Source organism: Cimex lectularius, unplaced genomic scaffold (genome assembly GCF_000648675.2).
Source record: "Cimex lectularius strain Harlan isolate CLEC.00 unplaced genomic scaffold, Clec_2.1 scaffold282, whole genome shotgun sequence".
NCBI classification, from domain to species: domain Eukaryota; kingdom Metazoa; phylum Arthropoda; class Insecta; order Hemiptera; family Cimicidae; genus Cimex; species Cimex lectularius.
The window spans coordinates 434,820-441,113 of NW_019392887.1; the positions used below are offsets into that span (position 1 = coordinate 434,820).

At 32.6% G+C, this 6,294-nt stretch overlaps 1 protein-coding gene across 2 annotated transcripts in view; it reads left to right on the top strand.

Moving 5' to 3' along the window:
- Positions 1-985: 985 nt before the first annotated feature.
- The window catches only part of LOC106664318 (EARP-interacting protein homolog), a 91,620-nt gene continuing 86,311 nt past the window's right edge, over positions 986-6,294 (top strand). The window contains exons 1-2 of one of the 2 annotated variants that reach the window (XM_024229077.1): positions 986-1,196; positions 1,428-1,436. The gene's annotated coding sequence lies outside the window, so the exon portion shown is untranslated. The remainder of the gene's footprint in view (positions 1,197-1,427; positions 1,437-6,294) is intronic. The other variant, XM_024229076.1, reaches the window with a different exon arrangement.

A 6,294-nucleotide genomic window follows, 5' to 3' on the forward strand; every position in this document is an offset into this window, starting at 1 on the left:
TTTCCAACTGCCTTCACTAATTAATCTATAGCAGCTGGTTAGTGCTCTGACCTTAGCCTCTATGTGTAGAGCTGTAGCATTGGTCATAATTTACAATTAATTAAGGTTTTTAGTTGATTTGAAAAAAAGTTAATGGCACGAGAGGGATTTCGAACCCACGACCTTCGGCTAGATACGCCGCTGCTCTACCACCTGAGCTATCGTGTCCTCGATCCACTCGGACCACGAAATTAGTGAATTTAATGAATTGAAATGAAGTACACTTCACTAAATCTCTCCGTCGCCATTTCAATTGTCGTCGAGAATCCAAACCGATTACACGACATTTGGAAAATGGCAATAGGAGGGAAAACTCATAAGGTGGGGTTGAGATGGGGAGTTGATGTCCGAGTGGATCGAGGTCACGATACCTCAGGTGGTAGAGCAGCGGCGTATCTAGGTCGTGGGTTCGAATCCCTCTCGTGTTATTAATTTTTTTTCATCTCAACTAAGAACCTTAATTAATTGTAAAGTATTAATTGGTCAAGTGGACCACGAAATTAGTGAATTTAATGAATTGGTTATAATCTCAAGTGCTAGGGTAGGTGCAGTTGAAAATGCTCCCGTCATCATAAAACAACGTACTCTTTGAAATGACCTTAATTTGTTAATATTCCCTTTATTTTCTAGCCCTTTCCACCATACTAGGGCTGCGAACAGAAATCTAGGTAGAATAATGGCGGTTTATATCAATTTGGCCACCCAAGGTTTGATACATAACAATAGTTATTTTTTAAAAAAATTGAAATTTATTTTTAACCCTAGTTTTTCTTTTATATAATTACATTTGTAATTTTTTTCTAAAACAAATAAACAATCAAATAACTGTTTGATTTCGTCACATTCTATAACAACTATATCTATATTTATCTGAAAAACATTTTTGCTTTTATTGTTGTTTACGCCGATCGCCCTTTTGAACCCTTCTGGCGGTCTCCGGCCGGTCGGCGAGTTAGTTGTTGCCTAGAGCCAAAGCCGAGAACATCGTTATCGTACCTGCTTATCTAAACTAGTGTTTTGCGCAATTGATGGTTTCTAATTGCCCGGGTCCCTTAAGAGTTCGGTACCAAACGTCTGAATCCGCCGGAGACTGTGGGGCCCTACCTATTCGAAGAAAGAAGAGGACGACTGGGGCCGAGCTGCTTGAACTCGTTGGGGTAAGTGCAAACTTAAATGTATCCCAATCCCCTCCTCGGATTCACTCTTTAAAATTTAATATAAATTATAAATTTATTTACCCATTCATATACAGTCCACTTAGCGAACATTGTACAATCATAGATCCGATCATATATTTTGCAAGTTTTGATAAACCCATACGTAGTATTGTATATTCCACTATAAAATTAGTAATTCGACTTAAAAATTTTTCTCGTAATGTATTTCAGCTGTTTGTGGTAAGATGATGATTCCAAGATATGGTCGATATCTGTTATCAGGGGGTAGGACTACTAACCGGTCACTGGTATCTGAGAAAACATCAACACAACATATGTGGGTGTATACAGCGATGATCCCATTTGCAGATTATGCAAGAGGAGGAAGAAACAGCCACTCATATCATCTTCGAAATAGAAGCAACAGCTCAATGGACGTTTAACCTAACGTTCAGAAAAAACTTAGGGAAACAAATTGCAGCATTAACAGTCAATGACCTGATACTTCTAAAAAGAAGGATTGAGTCTATTGACTGAACCAAAGAACTAGGAAGGTACAATTGGCCAGAAGGCTGCAAACCCCGCTTCCTAATATCCTTTTCTACCATACCATACCAATAACAGATAATACTACCAATCTAGGAGAAAACGTCAACTTAAAAAAAAGTTGTAAAAGAAAACGTGATCATATTACCAATCTTTAAGAATGAAAGATATATTAACAATATTTCAATGGAATGTGAGATCACTGGTCGCTAATAAAGGCCATCTAGTTGCATATCAAAGCTCGAATAAATTATAAGCGATGGCAATTTCCGAAACATGGTTTAAGCCTGTCATTGACTATTTGTTTCGGGATATAATTTTTTCCGAAACGATAGACCAGACCGTAAAACCGGAGTATCGATACTGCTTCCAAATAAAAATCTCATATTCGCCGTTAGATAAGATATTCTGATATACGCGCAAGAAGTCCATTGGAGTTAAGATCAAGATCAATCAAAATGTATTGTATACATAAATTTAATATCCATTTATCAAAAAATAAAATAAAATTTTATTTGAAATAACTGAACCTGAAACAGGTAAAGTTATTATATAAACGGACCCGTATCCAACTTTATCTTTGCTTAAATTGCTAATAATTAAAATTAATCATATAACCTTCGAACCTTGATGGTATTAGTGCTACAATTTTCAACAGTGTATAATTATTTACGAAACGTGTTAAATTTATTTAGCCAGAGGAAGGAAGGACGTTAAAATATTAATACAAATTTAAGAAAAAGAAGAAGAAAAATGATTTATTCTGGGACTGGTGTCCCCTAAGAATAATATACATGAAATAAATAAAGAAAGTTCCTTCTATAAAATTAAAAATAAAATGAGATAGAAATCTTGGCTCAATGAATAGGAGTAAGGCAGGCCAGAAGGGAGAATTACAAGAATATTGAACAAAAATATCAAATATTAACGTAAGGTCTCTGCTTGGAGGGAGAGGAAGTGATTTATTTATGATTAACAAATTATTTTTAAAAAACATCGATAAATACATCACATATATGCCTCATTTAAATACAAAAAAATACATAGTTTAATTAAAATCTTAAAAAATTTAGAATTAAATCATCGTAAAATGTTGATTTCCTTATGGTTCAAAAGCTGAGCTTTCTGAATAAATCCACTTCGGTTTTCAGGCAAATGTGAAAAGTTGATTCGTTGTTCATTTTATTAATAACTGACCAGTTTATTTTTATAAGAGAAAAATATATTTCAATTTTAATTCGGATAACAAACATCAAATTTTTTATTTTTTATTTATTTTAATTTTATTTTATTCTATTTTTGTATTAGAGCGTTTAATGAGATATCAAGTTTATTTCAACTCTTCCATATTGGCTGGAGGTATAGATATTCCAACTAGTAGAATAACAAGAAAGAGCCTCCATTCTTTCGCAAAGGAACAATGGAGAATAAATGGCGTTAATCCAAAAATGGGGTGCCTCATACCTGGCCTTCCGAAACGCCCTCCCCAAACGACGTAGCAAACATAACCACATCAACAGATAGTAAATATAACAAATCATATTTCCATGAAAATTGTGAATAAAATTAAAATTTTTATGTTTGATGGAAATATATTTATTTTGAACATTTTAAAAAGTTAGATCTTCGATTATTGGGACCCCAATAACAGCAAGTAAATGGCGTTAATCCTTTCATGGAAGTTTATCTTGTATAACGGACATTTCCTAACCACATACAAGACAGTAACAAGTATCAAATATAGGAAAAAAGTTATTCTAAACGAAATTGTAATGTATTTCTTTCTTTCAACGATTCTTCTAGATATTTACTTTCAGCTTAAATAAAATGCGTAAAATTATTTCGTCCAGAGAAGGAACTACATTGTAATATTAAGAAAACTTTTGTTTTTCGTTTTTCTTGTTTTCTCGATGTTAATCCTCTTGAAATCATTTGGATATCTCGCCCAATAATGTAATCCTGAGTATTCATTTCATGTTCTGCTTTCCAAACAAAAATCTATAAAAACGCCGAGAAGAGAGATTTGTTTGTTGCTTTCGTTGATGCTAGGCAGCGAAGAAAGGAAGGCTCAGTAGGTATGGCGAATATTGAAAGTACAATTTTTGTCCTTATCGTGCGCATCTTTCACAAGGCATTTGCGAGGGTGGTCCAAAAGGAGTTTGGATTTTATTTCTTAAATCCTCGATGAAATGGCCATCGGACCTGCTGACCGAATATTGTGGACTGACGAAAACAAATTCTTAAATGTACTAACAGTGTTTTCTGAGCAACAGAATCGGAATATACAACCGCATTATCAAATAGAAAATTGGACGTTGTTTGGTGCGAATTGCTCTGCCACCAGCTCATTAGACAACATTTTTTAGTGGAAAATTCAACGTGGAACGGTATCATTCTTTTATAAAAAATACCTTCGCTGTTCTCATGGAAAGAATTCCGCTATACATCAGCGAATTATGTAGGTCCAACATGGAGGATGCCTCGCTCTCAACAAACGCGAGATGGATGAGCACTTAAGGTTCAATTTCCTCCTAGGTCGCCAGATTTGGCCCTCTTGGATTATTCTTTTAGGTGGGCATTGAGGAATCGAGTGAATGCCAATCCATAACGAGAATTGATTGTCCAAGAATTGGAACAACGGATTCTTGTGGTTTGAAGAGAAATCCTCCAGGAAGTAATGGAAAATGCCACGAATGAAGAATTCATGAAATGAGCAGAACTGCGGATAAACGCAGGGAGCGTTTTCTAGCATTTATTAATAAATGATCAAACTTGCAACTATACGTAATAACACCTGAGAGTCATTTTAAAAATAAATTGGGATCTATGATGATAAAAAAACAACTTTTTTTGCAAAAAGTATTCTAACCTAAGAGTAAAAGCAACCCCACGACCCCTACCCTATTGTGAGACGATTCCTATCCTAAATTAACTTGCTAATGCAAATCGTATTCGAATTAAACGGGGTGGGCCATTCTGTTAAGCATACCTTACTCACGCTATCAAAACTTTCATTTCATTATAAATGGCATATAATATGCTCTATAATCAAACTGTACAATAAAAATATGGAATTCTTATATAAAATAACAATGTAAGCGTCATTTCCCAGCTAGTTCAGAAAGTTATGTTAAATATATTACCACCGCATGATTCGTACCTAAAATTAATTGGGGGTTTGTGTAAGACCATTTTATGCTAAAGTGAACCTTGTCCGAATAAATGAGTGGACTATAGAATGTGATACACCCTAATGATTTATAGTAATTTACATTATATAGAAAATTTTCAAAAATAAAGTGGAAAAAGTTGAATAATAAATGGGAAATATTACGTTAAGGTAGAAAAGTTGAATATTACATATAGAAATTAAAATTGGAAAAGTTTAAATTTACATATTTAGACTAGTTTCGAATCTTGCAAAAAGTTGAAATAAAAGTAAAACAGCAATTCAATTGATTATTATTATTATTATTTTTTTAGTGGGGTTCCATAAAACTGTATCCCAAAATAATTAAATATAAGAACAATTACAACGTGTAAAAGACGATCCACATTTAGTTTAGTTGCGAATAAATTCATCTATCTGATCGGCCAGATTCTCCTAACGTAAAATTCATTTCCGAATAAACAAATATATAAGCATTAACGGCATTTTTTATAAATAATTTCCCAATATATTTTCATAATAGAATAACATCTACCATTTTTAATTCGCATAAAAATTAGTAAATTTAATACTTAAAAACATAAAAAACAATACAGTAAAAACTTAATTTTCGTCACAGGTTCACAAAGGTTCAGGAAAGAATGAAGGTAATAAAAGTAGAAGGGTTCGACAAGTGTTTGAAATTTAAAAAAAATTCATACTTTCTACGAATCGATTTTCCTGAGCAGAATTAAAAAAAAAACATATTTTTTCAAATTAATTAATAATCGAAAGAAAATTGCATGCAAATGCAAGAAAAAGCTATCTTCTTCAGCGTGAAATTTTATAAAAATTAGACCAAACTCAGGTCTATGATTTAATAGGCTGAGAAAATATACATTTCTAAAGGTGGCTATTTTTTCGAGCATGTTAATACAATTTATGCTTAACAATTTATTTTTAAAAATACATCGTTAAATATATCATATATACAAGTCATTTCAAAAAATATATTTTTTAATTAAACATGTACAAATCTAGAATTTACATTCATCGTCGCAAGTGTATTTCCTTCTGTTTTAATAAGTGAGCTTTCTGTGAAAATCCACGCTCGCTTATTTCTTATGCGAAATATGTATAAAGTTGGTCATTTTTTCGTTCAATGACCAGGAAAGGATGAAGATAATACAGGTAGACAGGGTTTAACAAGTGTCTGAAATTTAAAAAAAAATTCAAACCTTCTACGAATCCATTTTTCTGCGCAGTTAGAATAAAAAAGACAAACTTTTTTTGAAATTAATTAATAAACGAATTGCATCAGTTCATAAAATTTTGTTATTCAGTAAAATGTGAAATCCACTGCACATTATTGTTTTCTTAATAATAACAAAATGATATTAAATA